The sequence below is a fragment of the Macaca fascicularis genome, chromosome 15 (assembly GCF_037993035.2).
Source record: "Macaca fascicularis isolate 582-1 chromosome 15, T2T-MFA8v1.1".
Taxonomy (NCBI): Eukaryota; Metazoa; Chordata; class Mammalia; order Primates; family Cercopithecidae; genus Macaca; species Macaca fascicularis.
In genome coordinates, this window is record NC_088389.1 from 93,180,680 (window position 1) to 93,206,802 (window position 26,123).

The following is a 26,123-nucleotide window of genomic DNA, read 5'->3' on the forward strand; positions in this document are numbered from 1 at the left end:
AGGTAAGACAGCATGACTTTCAGATTAGTTATTAAATTCCTCAGAGCCTGTGTTTACTCATCTGAAACTACGGATCATAACTTCACCTAATTATCCTCTATGGTTCTTGGGAGGTTTAAATGTTATGAGGGGTAGGGAAGTGCTTCGAAAGGTTAAAAGAACAAGACACTCCCGAGAGAGTAGCAAGAGCTCCCATAATTCACAGAAATTAAAGTGTCTTTGAAAGGAGAGTATTCCATTAAGTACTGTTTAGAACAGAGAAGATCCCATTTCAAAAGGACTTCCTGCTAAATAATTAGAAAAAGGAAAAGAAAAGAGGAAGCAAATGGAAAAGGAACACAGAGAGAGGACGTGACTTGGAGTCAGAGGCATTAGAGTCAAGTCTAAATTCACCTCTTGCTAACTATGATGTTTGGAATAGGGTACTAAGCCACCATGCATTACATGGAGTGTACAATAGTCACCTCTCAAGGTAATTGGAAGTATGAAATGAGTTCATGTCTGTGAGAGGGACTAGTGCAGAGCCAGGCATATAGGGACTTGGTGAACTCCCAGCCTCAGTGAGGGAAAGGAACCTCTGCTTGAAGCCTGCCTGGTCCCACACAGTATAGAGAATTAGGTTTTGCTATGTTCCCATCCATCCATCATCCATCCATTCTTCCAACTTCTATGGAGCATGACTACTTGATGTTGAACTGGGAGGGTGTGTGCATTGTTGTTGAACATTTCCCTGACCTCAGAACCACCATGAGGGAAAAGAGAGCCATGCATGATGTGATTTGAGCAGTACCCCAGGATCCCACTTGCCCCACAATTTTACCTTCTTTAAGCTTTTGAGTCTCTCTTTGGAGAACTTCTCTTTACCACTCTGACTTTTGTGCTCCTGAGGAGGAGGTGGGCCTCCCTGGGCAATTAAGGGCAGCTATGGGCTAGAAGAATGCATGCTACCAAGTGGAGGTGTGCAGGGCACCGTGTGCAGCACAGAGGCTGGGGAGGGATGATAGGAACCCCTGTCTTTGAGGAAGTTATTACAGTGAGCCAGGAGTTCTGGAATATTTTGTCTCATGCAGTGCTTTAACCTGTCCCTCTCTTTGGCACTTCTCAGCACTGGGACTAGTAATATAATCATATTTTTGCAAAGACATGCCTTCATCTCTCATCATTTTTACTTCCCCAATCTGGGTTCCGGGCATTGACTCAGAGCCCTTCAATCCATACTCTTTCTTGCCTCCAGAAAGCTCTTGCCTACTATTCTGTGGCCACCCTCACTGCCCTACTTGTTCCCCTGATGAGTGAATGCTCCTATGAGAGCACTAACCCTCCTTCAGTGAGGTCTTTCAACCACTTGCCTTTCTTCTGCTCTGGTCTGTAAGTTATGCCAGGGCAAAGATTTGTCTTGGGACCTGCCATATCCTGAGCACCTAAAAAAGTCTGGAATATAGGAGGTGCTCAAATATGTGTCAGTTGACTATCAGCTCTTCTTTCTGGATGGTGAGCCCTTAGATAATGGGGTCAACATCTTCTAATATTTTCAAGCCTCTACTAGACACCTCACAGAACATAGCTTATTGCTAGGTTCTTAGTAAACGCTTGATGAACAAAAGAATGAGTGAATTCATGTCTTATAAAATGGGCAGATCCCTAGGGATCCCATTCAAGGCTACAGATAATGTGGGATGATGTGCTGAATATTTTCTAGAGCCCCTGCAGATCCATTGTCTACCCTTGCTTACCCTGTTTGGTACTCAGGAAGTTGACCTTTATAAGATGGTATTGACAGGTTATTTTGACCTCTGCTTGGGTTCAGTCAATGGGATGTACCAATAGATTATAAGTAGGGAGAAGAGTGAAGTCTAGGTATAGTAGATCCTCATCATTTGCAGATTCTATATTTGCAAATTTGTCTACTCACTAAAATCTATTTGTAATCCCCAAATCAATTTTCATGGCACTTTCATGGTCATTCAGACACGCGCAGAGTGGTAAAAATTTTGAGTCACTGGTTGTGCACATCCCCAGCCGAGGCAAACAAGGTGACATAGACTCTGCCTTCTTGTTTCAGCTCTCATATTGAAAAAAATTTTGGCCATGCACAGTGGCTCATGCCTGCAATCCCAGCACTTTGGGAGGCTAAGGCAGGAGGATCCCTTCAGCTTAGGAGTTCGAGACCAGCCTGGGCAACATAGCAAAACCCTATCTCTACAAAAAAAAACAAAAATTAGCCAGGCATGATTGCACAGGTCTGTAGTCCCGGCTACTTGGGAGTCTGAGATGGGAGGATGGCTTGAGCCCAGGGAAATCAAGGCTGCAGTGAGCTATAATTGTGCCACTGCACTCCAGCTTGGGTGACAGAGTAAGACCCTGTCTCCAAATGAAAAAAAAAGAAAAAAAATGTCATGGTCCATTTAATGTCATGTTTTCCACATGATTTTCATTGATGATTTCATTGTTTAAAATGGCCCCCAAGACTGGTCATAAAGTTACTGAAGTGTCCTTAAGCCCAAGAAGGCTGTAATGTGCCTTGCAAAGAAAATACCCTGTATAAGTTTTGTTCAGGTGTGAGTTACAGTGCTGTTGGGTGTGAGTTCAAAATTAATGAATCAACAATATATATTAAATAAAGTGTCCCCAAATCAGAAACACACATAAAGCAAGTTTATGTATTGATTGGCGAAAATGTGATCAGAGACTCGCCAGACTTAACCCTGTATTTCCTTTAGGAGCAATGGTTCAGTCTTTGCTAACTCAGCGTTTGCAGTGACTTTATGGAATGTAAATACTGGCACAGGGCTGAGTTGGTCCCTGCACAGGGCTGAGGGTAAGGATTGTCTTAAAAGTCTCTCCTTCCCTGAGTAGGAGAGTAACCACAGTACCAGAGCCAGCAGAGGGTGGCAGAGGTCGGGGCCAAGAAACAAAGTTCTCGGTGCACCCTCTGGTCGTCTTGGCTGCACCTTTGGCCTCGCCACTCCTCCCAAAGGCAATGACTTCCGAACTCCTGCACATGGTCATCCTCTGGCCGCCCCTCTTGGCCCAGAAGTTTGGCCTCCAGCATCTCTCCAATGGCCATTTCTTGTGGGAGAACACCAAGGCCAACACCGAAGTTAGTGACATGGCAAAACAATACACGGAGAACGGTCTTTTGGTTCCAGACCATGTGATCACATGCCTTATGGTGTCAGAGTTGGAGAACAGGTATGCCTAGCACTGGCTCCCAGATGGTTTTCTGAGGATGTTAGGACAAACCAAAGCCCTGATTTGAAGACAAAAATCTATGAAGTGGATTTAGTGATCAGTTTGAAGATTCCATTCGAAACACTTAAAGATTGTCTCAGCCGATGTTGGATTCACCCTCCTTGCAGTAGAGTATATAACCTGGGCTTCAATCCGCCTGGTGTACGTGAGATTGATGACATCTCTGGGGAACCGTTAGTCCAGCAGGAGAATGGTAAACTCGAAGCAGTTGCTGCCAGGATAAGACAGTATAAGGTTGTGACAAAGCCAGTCATTTAATTATGCAAGAGCCCAGGCATGCTCCACCATTTTTCTGGGATGGAGACTGATAAAATCTGGCCCTATGCCTACACATTTTTCTTAACAAGATCACACCTATTCAGTCCAAAGAAGAATCAGGAAGATATGGTCACTTGTTCAATTGTGTATATAGTATTGGTGCTATGTCCAAATTAGAAGCTTGCTGAGATAGCTTGCAGCATCTTTCTAGCTTAAACGGTGAACTCTTAGGAAAACTAATGAGTAGAAAGAGCTCATGAAATATCCTTTAAAAAGAAGGGCCACCTGCACATATTTAAAGTATCTCTGCACATGTCTCAATCCCTCCACAAGAAAGCAACTCAGGCTAGATTTCAAACAGCATACAGTCTAAGCTCTAGCTGATTTTTGACAGTTGTGCTGTTTCTATAGTATGCTTTTTACAAGTGATGGTGGTGATCTCTGGTTCTCCTCATCCCCTCAAAGCCTGTTGAATCACAGCACCAGTAGGCCTGAGAATGCTAACGGCTCTAGCCCAGGCTTTCTCCCAGATTCTCTGGTATGTGCCCCCCTGGTGACAATGAAATTGGCTAATTGCTCTCAGTGGTCTCAAGTGACTATGTCCACGGTTCATCTTTCATAGTAGGAATCATAGTAGGAATCCACAGTTCATCTTTCATAGTAGGAATCCTTTTTATCTTCATCCACACTCCATAGAATCTATCCTTTTCAGACATCCTAGGAGGAAAGGATTTGGCTTCTATTTTTTTTTAGACTATATATTTTTGACATCTGTTTTTTCTTAGGTTATTACATTTAAGTTATTAAATAATACAGATAATTACTGCTTTTATCTCTCTCAAATTTTTCTTTCTAAGAACTGAGAGCAAGAAGATTGCTTTGAATCTCTTCATGTACTGGGAACTGAGCTATGGAGAGGGTGTTACTAAACTGCTGGTCTGAACTTTCACGGATTGATGCTTCCCCTTTGTGTTACTGTGAAAAGATTCAACCCCTAAAAGTTTTTTGGCAACCCCCAAAGTCTTTTGGGAATCCTCAAAAAACATGGGAAATATTCACCTACATAAATATGGAAAGATCCTATCTTATGTATAGAAGTAATAAGACCAGGCCAGGTATGGTGGCTCACACCTGTAATCCCAGCACTTTGGGAGGCTGAGGAGGGCGGATCACCTGAGGTCAGGAGTTCTAGACCAGCCTGGGCAACATGGCAAAACCCCATATCTACCAAAAATACGAAAGATTAGCTGGGCATGGTGACGCACGCCTATAGTCCCAGCTACAGGCTGAGGTACAAGAATTACTTAAACCAGGAGGTGAAGGTTACAGTGAGCAGAAATCACACCACTGCACTCCAGCCTGGGTGACAGAGGGAGACTGTGACTCAACAAAAAGTATAAGACCATATGGAACTACTGACTAATAAATAGTTAAGATTTTTGTTCAAGACAGCAAAATATATTTTGAAAATGCTGCTACCTCTTGATGCTGACAGTGTTTTCCTCCCGTGAGTGACCCAAGCATATTATAAATAATTGGTAAAGGGAATGGAGCTGGTTGGGTGGAGCAAAAGGTTGCACTAGCTATGCATAGACTGAATAGAAGAGCGTTATGATGATGAGAAAGCAAAATCTTTATTTTTTTTTTCTATTCCAAAGATTCACTCTGATTCATCCTGACTAGTACTGACAGTTTATGGAAAATCTCAGCTGTTCTCTTTCTAGCACCTAGATTCAGATATGAGCATGGCCCCTTCTCCTCCTCCAGATCCCCAGGAAAACTTCACCCACAGCAGCTTCTTTCTCCCAACTGGAGAAAGAGTGGGGAGCCCAAACCCCTTTCTTGCATCTAATCACCTGGCCACAATTTAGCTCCCTTTGTCAAAATGACATATAAGCTCCACGTCTAACTGCTTCTTTGGCTCTTCACTTCTTTTCTGTGAAGCCCCCATTTATGTAAAAATATTAACATCCATAAAATGCATGCCTTGTCCTCTGTTCATCTGTCTTTTGTCAGTTCAAAGCCTGACTGGAAGACAGATAGTCTCACCACCCTAGGAGAGTGCTACTCAGTGTGTCCCTATCCAGAAGCAAGGCTACATCTAGAGCGCTTGTTAGAATTGCAAATGTTTGGGCATTCTAGATCTACTAAATCTGAAATTCTGTGGGCAAAGACCTGGTATCTGTTTTCATAAGCCTTCTGTGTGATTCTCACACATGCTTGAGTTTGAGTGCCACTTCCTGGAGAGATGGGCAGGGGGAAGTGGGAGGGGGGGCACGGAGCACTTGCTTAGGACTCTTGCTAGGCTCTCTAACTCCCATCTGCCTGGCTTTCCATGATTTCCTGGTCCTTGTTTCTCCAGGCCAAACCACATTTAGGAACACACACAATCTGGATTGCAGAATTCTTTGAACTTTATCTAGGTGGCTGTTTCTTAACCAACAGATCATAGTTCCTAACAGGACACATATGGCTGTTCTGGAAGATCAACACTGAAACCCCAGGGCATCTCTGAGCACAGCCACAGGGCAAGAAAGAAGTGACATGGTGAAGGGGATCAGGTTATACCACCCCAAAGTATGCCACCTTGGCATATGATTATTTTGGGCTGAAAGCAATGGAGAAATAGCAGTTGTAAGAAGGGCTCTCTGCCCTTTCCTTTTCTGCCTAGAAGCAGGACATAAATTTCCCTTTGTGAAGGTGGCATACATTTCCACCCCTCTCCTGTACCAGAATGAAGAAAGTGATTTATCACTAGAGACAGAAAGCTGGCACTGAGACGAGTTGGTATAAAGACACCTTACTAAAGCAACCCTTGCTTTCCATTACTTTCCCTATATACTTCCTAGTCACTTTCCTACAATTTTTCACCCCTAGAAGCCCAAACCCCTTTCCTTTGTCCAGTCACCTGGCCACAATTTATCACCCTTTGTTAAAATGATCTATAAGCTCCCAAGTCTAACTGCTTCTTTAGGTTTTCTCTTCTTTTCTGTGAAGCTCCCATGTATGCAAAAATGTTAACATCCATAAAATAGATGCCTTTTCCCCTGTTAATCTGTCTTTTGCCAGTTTAATTCTCAGGCCCCAGACACTGAACCTAAGAGGGTAGAGGAAAAGGTTTTTGCCTGTTTGTTTGTTTTCTCCCCTGCAGTGAAAAGAACTAACAGGTGAGATAACCCTGTAGTCAGGAAAGGATTTTTATCTCATTTACGAAAACATGTTTCAGTGTGGTGAATTGAATCCTATCAGTTGCTGTTATTAATTTTTCTATATCTTCCCTGATTTCAAAAGGCATGTTTGAGGCAGATTATTAAAATACAAACAAGGTTAAAAAAAATAGGTAGATATCCTTAGGATTTGCAAGGTGTTCACTTAAAACATTCTTAAAACGATTGGCTTCTTTGCTGATATGGCAGTAACCAAAGATTCCAGTATTTGAGGACATAAAAAATGCTGCTGCTATGGCGGGGTACAGTGGTTCACACCTGCAATCCCAGCACTTTCAAAGGCTGAGGCAGCTAGATTACTTGGGCCCAGGAGTTGAAGACCAGCCTGGGCAACACGGCAAAAGACCTTCTCTACCAAAAATACAAAAATTAGCTGGTGGCATACGCCTGTAGTCCCAGCTGTGAGGGAGGCTGAGGAGGGAGATCACCTGAGCCTGGGGAGGTCAAGGCTACAGTGAGCCTTGATCATGCCATTTCACTCCAGCCTGGATGACAGAATGAGACCCTGTCTGAAAAAAACAAAAACAAAAACACAAAACAAAACAAAAAAACACTCCGCTGCTTACCTGTGCCAGAAATAACAACATCTAAAGTGAAGACTTAAGAAAAACGTAATGACTACTTGATTACCCTTAAGATTCTGCATTCTTTATAATGTTCTTTGCATTTCAAAAACAGCCTATTTATTGCAGAAATTTACTTAACCTTTTACTTTACTTGAGCATGTACATATGTTGCTTAGATGAAAGCAATGCCATAAAAATCTGTATAATCTTAGATTTCATTTTTACTTTGAAATGGGAGCTTTTTGTTTATAAGGTCATGAAAAACTAAGTGTTTTTGTTAAAAAATTAGATTTTTTAATGGCAGAAAAAATGACTTGTTGACTCATTATGAAATCAAAATCTCTCCAAGTTTTTAAAAAACTACTTCAAGCCATTCGATAAGTAATATTCCTTTGCAAATCATCTTAGATTTAGTATTATAGTGTTTTCTCAATTTTTGTGTGTGCTAAAATCAATTTTGTGGGGTGTATGTGTCTGAAAGGGAAAGGTGACTCACAGTCACAGTACCTAGTATTGCAACTTTCAGGCCTTGGTTTTGTAGCTCCAGCTACCACAGACTTAACAGCTAGACTGATTCTGAGTAAGAACAAAAGGGTTTGACCATAGAAGGAAGTTCCTTTAAGATCCTTGTGAAATGGTTATAATAAGCAGGTTGACTCTTGCCCCTTGGAGAGCACCACCCTGTTAAAGCTAATATGATCACAAACCCTCCCTTACCTCCTCCCACTTCTGTATATTATCTGTGTGCATGTGCTTCTTCTCTCCATCTTTCTTGCATGCTCTTTTCCTTTTCTCTGTCTGACCCAAGAGAAAGAGAAATGTATTGATGAAAAGTCTTTAAATAATGTAATTAATTCCTTTATAGTATGTGAGAATAAATCAAAAAAAGGATATTTGTCTGTAAAAAGTAGGTAAACAGAAACAAATCAAAGAAAAGCTATGACAGGAAAATAAGGTATAGCAAAGTGTATGCCATAAGGTGCTGTATGATTGCTAAAGGTGCGCCTCAAATTTGGCTCTGAGCTTCCTAGTAGATAGAGCAAAGAGAAGAACAAATCAATTACAAGATGCACTATGTTCACAAATTGGAAACATCTCATAGGCTTTGCTTGATACCAGCACAGCAAAGAGATGTTGTTCTGAAGGGCCTAAAAGAGGGAACACAGTGTGAGATACTTGGGAATAAGTCAAGGGAGGATGTCAGGGCACGGGTGGTTCCCGGATAGGGAATTGATTTTGGTTGAGGTAACTGATCAAAGCTGTAGAGTTCTCAAAGGATGCAACCTTGTTCCTCATTCATTCTCTATTCTTCAGAGTCCTGCCCTATTTCCTCAGAGCCTGCAAGCTAGGACATGGCCAAAGGCTAGGGCGGAATTACAGGGTGGCTGCCCTTTCAGGTATAGCATTTGGTACCACGGTTCACAATGGCCATGGGTTTCTAACTCTGACTACATATTAGAACCATTTGAGCCATTTTCCAAAATTATACAATTGCCTGGCACCATCCAAATTAACTGAATACTGGGATTGGGCCCAGGATTTTTTTTTTTTTTTTTTTTTTTTTTTGATGCTTCATCTAGTTCTTATGTAGTGTGAGAGTAGAGAACCACTGACAGTGAGCATTTTCAGAGGTTTATGAACTTGAAGGTATCTCAGAGTCACATGAGGAATTTGTTAAATATTCAGTTTCCTCAGCGACACGCTCCCTCCCAATTCCCCCAACCACCACAGAAGACCAGGGAATTTTCTATTTCTTTTTTTTTTTTTGAGACGGAGTTTCATTCTTGTCGCCCAGGCTGGAGTGCAATGGTGTGGTCTTGGCTGACTGCAACCTTCACCTCTAAGGTTCAAGCAATTCTCCTGCTTCAGCCTCCTGAGTAGCTGGGATTACAGGTGCCCGCCATGATGCCCAACTAATTTTTGTGTTTTTTGTAGCGATGGGGTTTCACCATGTTGGCCAGGCTGGTCTCGAGGAATTCTCTATTTTTTTTTTTTTTGAGACAGAGTCTCGCTCTGTCGCCCAGGCTGGAGTACAGTGGCACAATCTTGGCTCACTGCAAGCTCTCCCTCCTGGGTTCATGCCATTCTCCTGCCTCAGCCTCCCGAGTAGCTGGGACTACAGGTGCCCACCACCATGCCTGGCTAATTTTTTGTATTTTTAGTAGAAATGGGGTTTCACCGTGTTAGCCAGGATGGTCTCGATCTCCTGACCTCGTGATCCACCCGCTCAGCCTCCCAAAGTGCTGGGATTACAGGTGTGAGCCATCACGCCCAGCCTGGAATTCTCTATTTCTAACAAGCACTCGGGGTTATTCTGATGCTGATGATCCACAGAGTCACACTAGTCCACAGAGTGTAAAGGGGAGAGACCTGGGCCCTGGCCTGCTCTGACAACAGCAGGCTCTGTGACCTTTTGGACCTATTCCTTAAACCCTCTGGGTTTATTTCCTCACTGGTAAGAAATAACCTGTGGTGCCTACACTGCAGGGCCAGGATTGAAATCCACATTCCCACCATGGATATTATTCAGTGTTCATTAATTTCAAGTCTGCTTGCTAAGAGCAGTCATGTATGTGTGAGTTTGGGACATGAGTGGAAGAGTGCCCTTTGGCCTAGATTTTACTGTCTTGTGTCAAGATTTGGGTAGATTTATATGTGATCCAACTGGCAGGTAGCTAAACTTACCACTGCTAGCACAGGCTCTTCTATAAGAACCAAACATGCCCAAAATGTGCTAAAACAGAATATTTTATTTTAATAACACATGTGGCTCAGAAATAAACTTGTTATAACAGCATGGGTTTTATTAACCAAGAATCATAGAACAACTTATTGAAGTGTGGATATCACTTGGTGATCTGAGTCTACAAATACCACCTTCTGAACAGCGACTAAACTGTGACCTTGTTTATGAGAAATGTCCAATTAATGTACATAGAACCACACCAAGTGGTGTGGGAAGAGAGATGAGGGAAGTGGGCATGGCAAGGAGCTGGGACTGGGTTCGGGCTCTAGTCCTGGCCAGGACCTCCTGTCTGCTTTGGCTAAGTCAGTTCTCCAGGGGACCAGGTTGCTCATCTGTAAAATGAGGGTGTTAGATTAGTATCTCTAAGATCCCTTCTCTCCCCCACAGGCTGTAAAAATCAAACTAACTGGGCTGGGCGCAGTGGCTAACGCCTGTAATCCCAGCACTTTGGGAGGCCAAGTTGGGAAGATCATGAGGTCAAGAGATTGAGACCCTCCTGGCCAACATGGTGAAACCCTGTCTCTACTAAAAATACAAAAATTAGCTGGGCGTGGTGACACATACCTGTAGTCCCAGCTACTCCGGAGGCCCAGACAGGAGACTCTCTTGAACCCAGGAGGCAGAGATAGCAGTGAGCCAAGATAGTGCCACTGCACTCCAGCCTGGCGACAGAGCGAGGCTCCATCTAAAAAAATAAAAAATAAAAAAAATAGTGAAAAAATCAAACTAACTGAAACTAAAGCACCAAGTGGCTTCTCCACTTGGTTTCCTCAGCTAGGTCAGACCCTCATCTAACCATAGTAAGCCACATAGGTCCCTCCTCTTTCAAGTACCCACCTGCACTCAAACCAACACCCCTGAGCAGCCATAGGAAGCTAATACACATCTGGATACAAGGAGTGGCAGAAAGAAAACAAGTCTCCGTGATTTTGTCTGTGTGACCTTCAGCAAATGATATCCTTTCTCTGAGCCTCAGTTTTTCATTGATAAAACCAGGATAATAATAAACCCATCTTATGGGGTTTGTTTTGTTTTGCTTTTTTTGATTTTTTTTTTTTTTTTGAGATGGAGTCTCGCTCTGTTTCCCCGGCTGGAGTGCAGTGGTGCCATCTTGACTCACTGCAAGCTCCGCCTCCCGGGTTCACGCCATTCTGCAGCCTCAGCTTCCCAAGTAGCTGGGACTACAGGCACCCGCCACCACACCTGGCTACTTTTTTGTATTTTTAATAGAGACGGGGTTTCACCATGTTAGCCAGGATGGTCTCAAACTCCTGATCTCGTGATCCGACCCCCTCGGCCTCCCAAAGTGCTGGGATTACAGGCATGAGCTACTGCGCCCGGCCGATTTTGTTTTGTTGAGGAATAAATAAGGTAAATAGTGCCTGCCTGGTACATGGCACACACTCAATACATGTTATTTCCTAAGAGAAGGAACAAAATTGAGGTTTTAGTGAAAAAGCCATCTGGGGGTCGGATGCAGTAGCTAATGCCTGTAATCCCAGCACTTTGGGAGGCTAAGGTGGGTGATCACTTGAGCTCAGGAGTTCAAGACCAGCCTGGGCAACACAGTGAAACCCCTTCTCTACTAAAAATACAAAAATTAGCTGGGTGTGGTGACATGCCCCTGTGGTCCTGGCTACTTGGGGGGCTGAGTCAGGAGGATCGTTTGGGCCCAGGAGGCAGAGGAGCAGACTGCACTACAGCCTGGGCAACAGAATGAAGCTGGGCCTGTTTGTAGTCATTCACATCAAGCATCACAATCAGTGATGATATTTGAGTTGATAACATAGATGCAAAATTCTAATCTTCAAAAAACATTGAGTAATTATAAGAATTGAAGAAAACAAAGCCCATATTTTCTAGATCTAACAGTGAGTTAAACAGCAAATTCAATTTACCGGCATCTCTTCCCTCCATCCCCTGGGCATTCTTTGTAGCTGAGGGCTGCCTATGGGCTGCTGAGCATTGGTGCTGAGAGGATGCAGGAGAGAATATATTGAATCTGGTGGCGGGAGGCCATTGTACCGCTGTGGGAAACTTGAAGGAAACAGTCTCTGTTTGCCATGCATCTCTGCAGCATACCCATTCAGAATTTCCTAATTAAAGGGCCTCCAGTTCCATGCTGAACAGGAAAATCAACTATTCTGCCCAGGTCAAGGTGGAATGTGATATAACTCAAATAGAACAGGGAAATGTCCATAAACACAAACAAGTCCTCCATCCTATCAGAGAGGAATAACCACCCCATAAAACAAGTGATTAATGTTGAACCAAAGGGATAACAAAGTACCTGAGCTATGGACCAGTTGCAAAGGCTTTGAAGCATGGTGAAATAAATATGAACTCTTCTCCTTCACACCCACGGGAGTAAGTGCTTGCCCAATCCTTTGGGAAATGTAGTTAGATGTGATAATCACATATACATGAGTGAAACCATGCAAGGTTCCCAAGAGGAATCTATCTGACATAATCACAGGTTCCATTGCAAAGTACTTTGGCAGCTACAAACAGTTTCCCCATACTTATTTCATTTAATTTTCAGGGTAACCCTGTGAAATGGCCAAGGGAGGTTTTAATATCTCTGTTTTTACAGATGAGGAAACTGAGGCTTAGAGGAATGAAATGACTTCCTTAAGGTCACATAGCAAATTAGTAGCAGAGCCAGGATTTGAGTGCAGATCTGTGGGCCACTGGGTGAGTGGCGGGAGAGGGGTCTTGCTCTACTTTTGGCAGTCTTCCAGTAAGATTGTCCATCTGTTGCCTTAATGGTGATATGGATGCAAGCTGCTTTTGCTTGCCGTCCCTGGCCCTGCCCCTGGCCTTACCTTTAAGCTGTCCCTAGCTCCCAGAATATTCTACCATCTTGCTTCACAAAGTGTGGTTACCTAGTGAGGTAAAGCACAGCACAAGCATGAGCAGGGAGTATGTTAGGGGAGCAGAATTCACCCCACCCCATCCCTCCAGACCCAGATCCCCAGGTGGTACCTAAGCACAAACAAGTTCAAGAAGCACTGACCGTCCACATTTGCCCATCAGGGCCTGCCTGACACTCCAAAGCAGCTTCTTTGCCCTTCTCCCAGATCCAAACACTCTGAGGCCTGAACAACAGTTACACTAATTTCCTCCCTCCTGGAACTTCCCCTTACACCTGTCCAAGGTTCTGTGGCCTCCAAAGTACTCCTCAGGCCTATTCAGTTCTCCTCAGTCTCCTCACAAAAATACCCAAAGAGCCCTCAGCAAGGCGTGTTCTCCTGAGGCAACAGCTGACTCCACTGTCTGCTCTAAGAGGGCACCCTACAACCTCTCCTTGGTGTAATCAAGGAGAACAAATTTGAGTGTTTACTTTTCTTCACTAGAGAATCTGTGGCAGAAATAACAAAAGACACTGGCAACAAATGGAAGGGAGTGATGAGGTGGAGTGCAATTAATCCACAGGCTGGAAGAACTCCTGATAATCAATCGATCAATCAATCAATCAGGAGTTAGTTTTGTGAGAGAAAGAGAGAAGATAACTTGAATAAGTTACTCTCTCTCGCTCTTCATCCTCCTCCCCACTGCCTCAAACTTTAAGAAAGTTACTTTTAATATTATTATTATTTTGAAATGGGGTCTTTCTATGTTGCCCAGGCTGGTCTTGAACTCCTGGTTTCAAGTGGTCCTCCTGCCTTGGCCTCCCAAGTGGCTGGGATTATATGCAAAAGCAAAAACACCTGACAAGAAACTTCCTTTTAAGAGCACAGGTAGGCCGGGCGCGGTGGCTCAAGCCTGTAATCCCAGCACTTTGGGAGGCTGAGACGGGCGGATCACAAGGTCAGGAGATCGAGACCATCCTGGCTAACACGGTGAAACCCTGTCTCTACTAAAAAATACAAAAAAAAAACTAGCCGGGAGTGGTGGCGGGCATCTGTAGTCCCAGCTACTCAGGAGGCTGAGGCAGGAGAATGGTGTAAACCCGGGAGGCGGAGCTTGCAGTGAGCCAAGATCCGACCACTGCACTCCAGCCTGGGTGACAGCGCGAGACTCCGTCTTGGAAAAAAAAAAAAAAGAGCACAGGTAATTTGTCAAGTCCTCTCAGAGTCACAGTTCAGGGGCATTAAAAGTTTAAGAAGAAACAATGATTTATAAAAAAATTAAACCACCACCACCACCACCACCACAACAAAAAAACACTGAAAGTTTCCTGATGCAAACAAAAACAAATAAAACACGATGATTCAAGTTTTAGGCTCGGCAAATGCAAGTTTAAGTTTCAAAGGCCCTACACTGCCCCGGAAGAGCCGGCAGGGGTAGGGGGACATTTTCCCCTGTCCGCCTTGGCAGGAAACCAAGCTAAACCACCAGTGGGGCCAGGACACATCCTGCCCTCTGAAGAAAACCACAAGGCTGACATGCTCAAAGCAGCCATAATTTATGGTAGACCAGTTGGGAAGAATGTGATATTTGTTGACTTTTGTTTCTGTAGCAGATGGTGACTTTGGAAGACCTGAGGTTCACAACCAGAAAACATGACTGTCAACTGGATATATATTTATGGTTTCCTGCAAGGCTGATAAAGTTGAAAAATCCACCCATACATAAACAAAAAGGGGATGAGGAGGGGTGCAGGAAGTATGCCCAGGCTTCTTCCAGAGGAGTTCCTGCTCTTCTGACCAAGTGGCTCTTTGACAGGTCTCTGCAAAGGTGACAGCAGAAGTTTCTCTTTAGCTCTCACGAAGATTGACTGTCATCGTCTCTGCTAGGGCCAGGCGTGGTGGCTCACGCCTGTAATCCCAGCACTTTGGGAGGCCAAGCAGGACAGATCACTTGAGCCCAGGGGTTTGAGACCAGCCTGGAAACATGGCAAAACACCATCTCTACTAAAAATACAAAAATTAGCCAGGCATGGTGGTACATGCCTATAATCAGAGCTACTCGGGAGGCTAAGGCACAAGAATCATTTGAACCTGGGAGACAGAGGTTGCAGTGAACTGAAATCGCATCACTGCACTCCAGTCTGGGGTGACAGAGCAAGACTCTGTCTTAAAAAAAAAAAAAAGAGGCCGGGCACGGTGGCTCAAGCCTGTAATCCCAGCACTTTGGGAGGCCGAGATGGGCGGATCGCGAGGTCAGGAGATCGAGACCATCCTGGCTAACACGGTGAAACCCCATCTCTACTAAAAAATACAAAAAACTAGCCGGGCATGGTGGCCGGCGCCTGTAGTTCCAGCTACTCAGGAGGCTGAGGCAGGAGAATGGCGTGGACCCAGGAGGCGGAGCTTGCAGTGAGCTGAGACCTGGCCACTGTACTCCAGCCTGGGCGACAGAGCGAGACTCCGTCTCAAAAAAAAAAAAAAAAAAAATACTCCTCTGCTAGGCAGCTTGTGGCTACTTGGCCACTTATATCTGAGTCTGGGCAGAAAGAGCTGGAAGGCTGCAGGAAGGAAGTATCAGGATGTAGGAAGTTAGTGTTTTCCAGGACAGGGTGTCTAATTTTAAGAGGAAAGATTTTTTTCCTTACCACTGGTAAGGAAATGTATGTTTGATTGTAGGTCTGACTGAGATTCTTCTCCCGGAAATCCCATCATACTTCACAGAAGATTACCCCTCAAATTAAGTCTGTGCCAGTATTGGCCAGCGGGTAGAGGAGTGCTGGTTATTTTCCATAGCCACAGTTCCAGGATGCACTGCTCTTCCCATCCTTCCTCCCACCAGGACACACAAGAAGAGTAAATACAGCTGCATATCCCCAGGGTTGGTCTAAAATCTAGGAGGGCTGTAACTCTGACTTTGAGTTTTACAACCCCAATGTGTTCAACACTGTCCTTGGTAGGGGATGGGGATGAGAGAGAATAATCCGTTTCAGAACATTTGTTGTAGCAGAGATCTTCAGCTCTGCATCAGCGAAAACTTAAGAAAGCATTCTGCTACTTATTCACTGTTCCTGCAAAATAAACAGAGCAGTGGCTACAAGCGGGGAGGGGGACATTTGACAAGACTGACCTCTCAACTAAGAAGGAGAGAAGAAAGAGACTTGGCTAGCTAGCTACATCTGATATATTCTAGCACTGTAAACTTTCCCCCAAATCAGGAGATAAGAATCCCACGAATAACCTGATCCCTGCTCAGGGAAATATTTTATCTTTAAGCAGGTATGTCCTTGAGGGCTTAAAGGTGAGGGCTCAGAGGTTTCAAACTGGCAGCCGGTGGGTGGAATCCAGTTTACACAACTGTTTTCGTTGGCACACAAAATGGTCTTCTCTTTTTAAATTTGTTTCCAACATTAACAGAGCAGAAGGTTTCACATAAATATCTGAGTTTCTGTCATTTCTTGAAAAAATAGCAGATTTGGCTGTGCTGAGCCCAAATTCCACAGAGCTATGGTTACTGTTACTGATTTAGGTGGAGCCAGGGTTATAGTTCACGCCAGTCCTTACCACTCCTTCTAACCTTAACCTGACTTGTTTTATTCTATCTCCTTATCTGCCCATGTCAGGAAATGGTTTGTAAATACTCTGTTCTGTTCCCTAAATGAGTCCCAATTACCTTGCTGACATAATAGCATTTTTGAATAACAAGTTGATTTGTCACTTGGCTTTTTGTATCTGAATCTCTTAATTTGGGCTCCCAACTTTGTGAAACTTCTTAAAGATTAGCCTTATCTCTGGCTATTAGAATCATGAAGGAATCTGAGAGGGAAACGGCTTTTAAAACTTTAGGCTATGAATTAAGCAATTTCCTTAGCCTTTTCTAAAGAATCAGCATCTCTGCTACAGATCTGTTTATTGATTTTCTTTAAAAAATGGAGATCAGAAATCCTGATTTAGTACTTTGAATTGCTTGGAAGTAAGAGACTACTGAAATCCAAGGCACTTATTATTGTCATCACAATTTATAACAGCAACAGAGTAGCAAATGGCTTACTAAAAGTGAACTTGGGAAGGCATTTGTCTCTGGAATTAAGACTTCTTTTTATAGGCCACTTGCTACAGTCAGCTGCGAATAATATACAATTAATGTTTGTTTCTGATTGAGGTGAAATTTACATAATATAAACTTGTTTTAAAAGTGAACAACAGGCCGGGCGCGGTGGCTCAAGCCTGTAATCCCAGCACTTTGGGAGGCCGAGACGGGCGGATCACGAGGTCAGGAGATCGAGACCATCCTGGCTAACACGGTGAAACCCCGTCTCTACTAAAAATACAAAAAACTAGCCGGGCGAAGTGGCGGGCGCCTGTAGTCCCAGCTACTTGGGAGGCTGAGGCAGGAGAATGGCGTGAACCCGGGAGGCGGAGCTTGCAGTGAGCTGAGATCCGGCCACTGCACTGCAGCCTGGGCGACAGAGCATGACTCCGTCTCAAAAAAAAAAAAAAAGTGAACAACTTAGTGGCACTTAGTACTTTACAATGTTGTGCAAACCACAGCTATCTAGTTCCAAAACATTTTCTTTTTTCTCTTTTCTTTTTTTTTTTTTTTTTTTGAGACAGAGTCTCATTCTGTCTGTCACCCAGGCTGGACTGCAGTTGAGAGGTGAAGCCGGCTGGGCTTCTGGGTCTGGTGGGGACTTGGAGAACTTTTCTGCCTAGTTGAAGAATTGTAAACACACCAATCAGTGCTCTGTCTAGCTGAAGGTTTGTAAACGCACCAACAGTACTCTGTAAAAACGGACCAATCAGTACTCTGTAAAATGGACCAATCAGCGCTCTGTAAAATGGATCAATCAGCAGGACGTGGGCAGGGCCAAGTAAGGGATTAAAAGCTGGCCTCCCGAGCCAGCAGCTGCAACCTGCTTGGGTCAGCTTCCGCACTTTGAAAGCCTTGTTCTTTCGCTTTTTGCAATGCATCTTGCTGCTGCTCACTTTTTGGGTCTGCACTACGTTTATGAGGGGTCTGCACTACCTTTATAAGCTGTAACGCTCACTGTGAAGGTCTGCGTTTGCGGCTTCACTCCTGAAGTCAGTGACACCAGGAACCCACCGGGAAGAACACACAACTCCAGATGCACCACCCCTAGGAGCTGTAGCACTCACTGCGAAGGTCTGTGGCTTCACTCCTGAAGTCAAGCGAGACCACAAACCCACCACAAGGAAGAAACTCCGGACACACCATCTTTAAGAACTATAACACTCACCACGAGGGTCCAGGGCTTCATTCTTGAAGTCAGTGAGACCAAGAACCCACCTGAAGGAACTAATTTTGGATATATAGTGGCACAATCTTGGCTCACTGCAGCCTCTGCTTCCTGGATTCAAGTGATTCTTGTGCATCAGCCTCCTGAGTAGCTGGGATTACAAGCACGTGCCACGATGCCCAGCTAATTTTTTGTGTGTTTTAGTGGAGACAGATTTCACTGTGTTGGCCAGGCTGGTCTCCAACTCCTGACCTCAAGTGACCCACCGGCCTCAGCCTCCCAAAGTGTTGGGATTACAGGCGTGAGCCACCACACCTGGCCCCAAAACATTTTCTTCACCCCAAAAGGAAACCCCATACCTTTTAAGCAGTTGATTCCATTCTCCTCTCTGCCTTGTCCATGGTAACCACCAACCTGTGTTCTGCCTCTATGGAGTTACCTATTCTGGATATTTTAAATGAGTGGAATCAGATAATATGTGACCTGTTGTGTCTGGTGTCTTCCACTTAGCACAATGTTTTCAAGGCTCATCCCATTGTAGTATGTATCAGTACTTCATTCCTTTTTATAGCTGAATCATATTGCGAACAAGTTTTTATAATTTTTTAGAATAACCTATTCTTGGTACTTCTGGCTTTCTGCTTATGGATGACTAATGTACCAAGGGGAACTAAAGACTTGAGATGAGAAAGGATAACAGGTTTTTTTACACCACCTTTCACCAAGAAGGAACTAATAAAGAGGTACATACCTGCAAGGGTATGAATGTTACATTCCTAGGGGTAGGGAGAGCAGAACAGTAACACTTAACAATTAAAAAGTTGCCCTTTAAGTAAAATATAAATCAAGTTCGCCTCAGGCTCATGTCACAAGTTGCCGTTCATCAACTTTAAATTAGGTTGCTATGAAAGAACTTGGCCAAGCATTTTCTATTGCCTTTCATCCACCTAGCCAGCTACAGAGCGGAGGAGTGACTGGCCTCTATAATGCCACGCAAATGAAGGTTTTAATGCCATGCAAATGAAGGTTCCAACCACAGAATAATAGCAACAGCTGACACAGGTCTCCTGATCTAGGGCCTCACAACAACCTTATTAACCCCACTTCTCAGATGAAGAAACAGGCATAACAAAATTAAGTCATTGATTGGAGGATACACCGCAGGTTAGAGGTAGAGAAGTAAATACTGGAGTGCTTTCAGCACAACACCCATGCTCTGAACTGCGGCATCGTACAGCCTCTTGCATCCCTGTTTTCCAGTGTGGTGTGGCAAGGTGCTACACAGTCCTTCTGGCCCTGGGGGCCGGGGAGGGGCAGTGGGCATGGGAAGGGAGGGAGAAGATGGCAATGCAGATCTGACATTCATAAAGCTGCAGAAGGGGTGATCTGGCCCAGGATCATCACAGTTGGCCTACATCCCTCTTGGACATGTGAACCCTTGGCTATGGCATAGTTTACCATTTTAGCTTATGTAGGAATCACAGATTACAGGATCCTACCTCTAAAGAGTTGGATGCAGTAAACTCTTCCTCCTTCCCTTCCTCCCTCCCTTCCTTCCTTTCTCTCTCCTCTCTCTCTCTTTCTTTCTTTTTTGACAAAGTCTCACTCTGTCACCTAGGCTGGAATGCAGTGGCACGATCACAGCTCGCTGCAACCTCTGCCTCCCAGCTTCGAGTGATTCTCCTGCCTCAGCCTCTTGAGTAGCTGGAATTACAGGCATGTGCCACCATGCCTGGCTAATTTTTGTATTTTTAGTAGAGACGGGGTTTCACTATGCTGGCCAGGCTGGTCATAAACTCCTGACCTCAAGTGATCCGCCCACCTTGGCCCCCCAAAGTGCTGAGATTACAGGGGTGAACCACTGCACCCGGCCTAGATTTTCTGCTATGGATTGCTAATGTACCAGGTAGGTGGGTAGGACACAGGAAGATGATTTTTTTTAGCAAGTCCCCACATGATTCTCATATTACATGGTCCTCAGACCACACTTTGAGAGTTATTTGCCATTTTCCTACAAGATCCATTGTTGTCTCTTTTCTCCTTTGGGCATCTTGGAAAGCAGCAGCTGCAGAGGCTATTTCAGGCCAGTAAAGACCTGAAGAAGGTCATGCAGCCCGAAGGCCAAGTGAAACCGTTCCAGGACACAGCCTGCAAGAGGGCTTCTGGGGTCTGCAGGAGGAGATAGCTACTTAGAGGGGGGGTTCAGGAAGAGCTGGGGGTCTCCAGGTGCGCACACCTAGATGTGCTGAGCTCTGGCAATGTAAACTCTCATTAATGTTTTAGTACACTAAAGCAATCGAGTTTCAGCATGGAGCAAATTCACATGAGTCAGTGACTCTCGTTCCCAAACTGCTGAGTCACCTCCCGTGTCCTAACTCACCTGCCCGTGCAGCCCAGTGAAGAAAGTCAAACAGAGCTCTGGGTGTATGACCCTCAAATAAATCCCTAGAGACTTCCGGGTTCGTGGGTTCTTCTCCTATGGTAAGAGGAATGTGCTATGAAGGAGGGAAAAGTAAATTCAAAGTCCAAAGCCATTAAAAAGTATATGCACCAGTTCTTCTCCCAGGTCACAGGCTGAATTTAAAGAACAATGATTAAGTGAAAATTCTCTCAAGTTTTTTTTAAATTGGTTCAGCAATTGATTAATTACTGAATCTTGACCCTAAACTTTTTAGTCTAGGAATGTGCTTGAGGAACACAGGCTGGAGATCAGCTTTTTGACATTGCATTCCCCTCCTGGATCACATCCATGTTGGAATCAATTTATAAACTGCCTTCCTAAGGCTTAAAATGATGGTGATCTACAGACAAGTGCCTTCCTAGGCACAAGGTTGCTGGAGACTGACACCAGACTCATGGCTCTTAAAGGGAACACTGAACTCATGGCAGAGATGGTGGAAAACAGAGAAATGAATAGAGGGGGAAAATCACCCAGAGAAAACCACTGTTATTGCTTCAGTGTTCTTTCCTTTCATTTATTTATGATTCACTAGTATATTCTTATCTATTTCCATTTTGTATCTTTTTTTTTATTTCTCTTAGTATTTATAATGTGAGCATTTCCCCCATGTTATTAAAGAGACTTTTGTAATGTTGTGTTTAATACTATATGACGTTCCGAACTCTGAATGTACTATAATTTATTTAACTTTTATTTTTATATGGTTAAGTCATTTCCATATATTTGATTTTTATAGATGAGCATCCTTTTGCATTTTTTGAAATCACACCTTTGATAGATGCCTACATGTGAAATTACTACGTCAAAAACCATGAATTCTTCTTTTTTTTTCTTGAGACAGGTTCTTGCCCTGTCGCCCAGGCTGGAGTGCAGTGGCGCTATGGCAGCCTTGACCTCCTGGACTCAAGCGATCCTCTCACCTCAGTCTCCCTAGTAGATGGGAGTATAGATGTGCACCACCACACCCAGCTAATTTTTTTTGGTATTTTTTGTAGAGATGGGGTCTTGCTGTGTTGCCCAGGCTGGTCTCAAACACCTGGACTCAAGCGATTCACCCACCTCGACCTCCCAAAGTGCTGGAGTTGTAGGCATGAGTCACTGCACCCTACCTGTGAATTCTTTTAAGGCTCCTGGTACATCTTACACAATTGCTTTCCAGAAAGGTCTTCTCAAAATGTATTCCTCCAGCATCACATAAAAATGCCTAGAAATTAAATGTTTGCCAGCAGTGCATATTATAATTTTTAAAAAATAGCTTTTTTTCTTTTTTTTGGAGATCAGTCTCGTTCTGTAATCCAGGCTGGAGGGCAGTGCATGACCTTGGCTCACTGCAAGTCCTGGCCTATGTGCCTTTTGGAATGCCCTTTCTTGCCTCCCACCTCAGCCTCCCGAGTACGGGTGTATGCCACCATGCTCAGCTAATATTTTTAGTAGAGATGGGGTTTTACCATGTTTCCCAGGCTGCTCTCGAATTCCTGGCCTCAAGTTATCTGCCTGTCTCAGCCTCCCAAAGTGCTGGGATTACAGGCTGAGCTACTGCGCCCAGTGAAAAAATGCTTTTTCAATGTGATAAAAATGGTACACATTTTCACATGCATTCCTTTGCTACTAAAAGTGAATGGTTTACGTATTTTTCTATTGAGCCATTGATATTTTTCTTACTGATTTTTGTGCACACATGCATATACACATACACACCTACATATATAGTGTATACACACACACACGAAGAGAGAGTGAGAGAGAATAATGTATATAACATATATTATCCCCTTTTTAAAAAAATTTTTTTGAAAATTATGTCCTCCATTTGTCATTTGACTTTTCATCTTCTTGATGACTCTTTTTGATGTATAGAAGTTTTCAATTTTGTGTAGCCAATACGTGATTTTTCCCTTTATGGTATCTTCCATTTGTCTTTTGATTAAAGAGTCCTTGTACTTTTGCATCTTAATTATTATAAATATTTAATTATATTCATCTTATTTTTGTACTAGTTAAAAAGTTGTTGATATTTGATTTTGAATTCTACTTGAATATTGTGTATGTATGTGGGTGGGTGTGTAATATGGTATGAGATTCTAATTTGATTTTTTTCCCCAAAAGAACCAATTGGCCAGGTGCAGTGGCACACCTATAGCACCAGCTACTTGGGAGGCTAAGGCAGGAGAATTGCTTGAGGTCAGGAGTTCAGGTCCAGCCTAGGCAACATAGTTAGACCCTGTCTCTAAAAAAACAGAAAATAACCAATTATCTCAACCCCATTTGTTTCTGAAAGGCTTTTAAGATGAATATAGATTATTCCAAAATCAGAGAATCTCTTTTCTACTAAGCCATGGAAAAAAGGTAACCTGACATAGTGGCTTCAGCTAGCAGTGCAACCAGACTTGTTCTCTAACTTCTCTGTGCCCACCTAGCTACAGGGACCTAGCGAACAAAGGGGACCAGCCCAGAATTTGAGGGGGTGTTAAAAGTAGCATGCAGTTACCCTCTCCCTAGGCTCCAAGGCTGGTTAAGCTCATGGGGGTAGAAAAGCTCTGAAGATTTACAGATCAGGCCCACGTGCCTTTTGGAATGCCCTTTCTTGCCAGCACTGCCAGCTCCCAGGTTTCCTGGCTTGCTGGAGGTGATCCCTGGAGCTGACCATTGTCACCAGTTCCTGAATGTTCCATTTCAGCGCTTCAAAATTGGAAAAATCAATTGTCCAACAGCACCCTGAGGCCCAAGCTTTAGCCTTAAGGGATCTAAACAAACAAACAAACAAAAACCCTAAAAAACTAATGGTGTACCCTGAACCTTTAAACAAAGCTGGTTCACTCTTATACCACCTCAGTGAACACAGAAAACCAAGCTGTCCGCAACAGCACCTGGCTACATTTACCCATAAACTCTTCCACATTTGGAATCCTTGCACTTGGTTTTGTAATCTTTTGACTTGCTCTGCCTGTCAGCTTTTGACAACTGCTTTTGGCTTACTTCTCACCTCTTGGCTTGGTACCTCACCTGATTTGAATGTCACTGTAACATCATGTAAAAGGCATCCTTCTGCTAGCCTGAACCTCAGAGAACTTCACCAGATGCACTGGTAGCCTCTCTTCCAAGGAAGAAAGTGCATAGGCTATGGTTTTCTTCTGTGGCAAATTGGCTATGGAATGACTTGTGGGGAAGACAGAAACTGGCAGTTCACCTGAATCCTGACAACTTATATGTCCTTCCATTTACCTTGGCCAAACTACTAGGAAATACTAAAAAGATGGCAAGACGGAAGGGACATGGGACATCTCTATGTCTGTCAGTCAGTTTGGCTCTTACTTTGTCATAAAGGGAGACACGAAAAAGTATAATTGCCTGCCAAGCCAGATGAGTTGACTCAACCCCACGATCAATAGCTCACCAGATGGGGCAGCCAAAACCTTTCACATTTATCTGTCCCTCATCCTTATCAGGGGTTTTATATGTGAGAACTAGAGCGTATTTTCCAATTCACTGTGGTCTACTTTCAACACAAATAAAATTGTAGATCAAACTGAACACTTCAAGGGCTAGGCATTATCAAAGTCTTTTATTAGCCTATGTGTTCTAGATGGAGTCACTGAGCTGCTCTGCCTGGGACGGAGACTCTGAGTGGTCTTATAAAACATCACCTAGAGCATGACCTTTCACTGCTCAAAACCACCCCAAAGTCCTCACTGGGGCCAGGAGGCCCTCCTTGCACTGGCTCCTACCCACTTCTGTCACCTCACATCTACCAGGGCTCCTGGCTCAGTCTGCTTTAGTGCATGCCTTATTCAGTGTTGCCTCTGAACTTCCCAGCCCACTTTCCTCTGCTGGAACATTCTCTCCGCAGGCATATGTGGCCCTGTTCCTCACTTCATTCAGGTCACCTCAAATGTCATCTTCTCAGAGAGACTGTGAGACCATCTCTGATCACCCTAATAAAACAGCAGCTTCTGTCACTCTCAATTTCCCTGCTTTATTTTTCTTTATGGCACTTAACTCTCTGACATTTTACACACACACACACACACACACACACACACACACACACACGCACGCGTTTATTGTCTCTGTTAGAATATAAGTTCTCTGAAGGTAGAAACATCGATTTGTTCTTTTCTCTGTTTCTCCACCTTCATCAGTATCTGACACAAGTGGATATCCAACAACTGGTAGGTAAAAATATTCAAATGTGAATACCGTAGACTATACAAGTCTAAAGAAAAACTGCCTTTCAGGAACTCAACTGTAACTTAACTTCCACCACCTAGAGCTCTATGATTATCATGATAGGAAAGCAGCTTTTAATCTAATCTACAAAGAATTGCATGAGAAGGAAAACTCTGAAAAATAGTTTTTAATGAGAATCTTATGTGAGGATCTTTCAGACACACACACACATCTATCTATCTATCTATCTATCTATCTATCTATCTATCTATCTATCTATCTAATCCTCACTGAAGCCCCTTAAGGCAGATATCATCTGCATTACCACAGAAAAATACAGGTGGACTCTGTGAGATTGTAACTTGAATAATGCCATGTATACTAAAGGTACCAGATCCAGGAACTCAGATCTACCCGTCCCCAACAGCCAGGCATTTCCCTATTATGGTACCATGGGATATTGTCAGATATGTGTGTGTGTGTGTATGTGTATATATATATATGTGTGTGTGTTCTTTAAAAAAAAAAAAAAAATATATATATATATATATATATATATACTTATGACCATGGGCTAGGCTCTTATCCAGAGCTAAGCACTATGGATACAGTGATGATTAAATAAGATAGACACTGTCTTTAGTCTCATAGTGCTTACAGACTGAAAGGGATCTTATAGAGCTAAAATTATGCTGCTGCCACAAAAGTGTTATATTTTTATTTTTCCATTCACTCAAGAAATATCTATTGACTACATACTATGTGTCATACTTTGTGTTAAGAGCAAGGAATAAAATGGTGAGTAAAACCAGATCTGATTCCTGCCTTTGTGGAGCTTACAGTCTAATGAGGGAGATATGAAATAATCACATGCATACATGGTGCTGTGACAACCTACAAATAGGGGAAGCAAGCTAAATTAAATGAGATTCTCGCTTGAGGAAGTACTACTTAATCTGAGATTTAAAGGATAATTAGGAGTTAAAAAGACAATGAGGAGAGGGAAGAACACTCCAGGTGATTCAAACGGCATGTGAGAAGATCTCATTGTAGAATGAAAGATGTGCGTAGAAAGTCTTTGAAAGAGGCCAGTGTGGCTGGAGAGCTGGAAATAAGAAGAATTCTGGTGTCAGAGGAGCCTGAGAGGTGGGCAGGAGCAGGCCCATAGGGCATTGTATGAAATCTGACATATGTGCTAAGTCAAAATCCGGCAGTGTGCTCTCCCAGTTGGTCTCTAGGTTAATGCTCGTGCTAATGTAGCAACTCCAAGCTGGGGACAAAAAACCTTGGAACAGAGAGGCTCATGGTACCAGCAAGCGGGAAGAAGACTAGATAATCA

At 43.6% G+C, this 26,123-nt stretch overlaps 1 pseudogene; it reads left to right on the forward strand.

Moving 5' to 3' along the window:
* Positions 1-2,837: 2,837 nt before the first annotated feature.
* On the forward strand, positions 2,838-3,819 carry LOC107127662 (adenylate kinase 4, mitochondrial pseudogene; annotated as a pseudogene).
* The last annotated feature ends 22,304 nt before the right edge of the window (positions 3,820-26,123 follow it).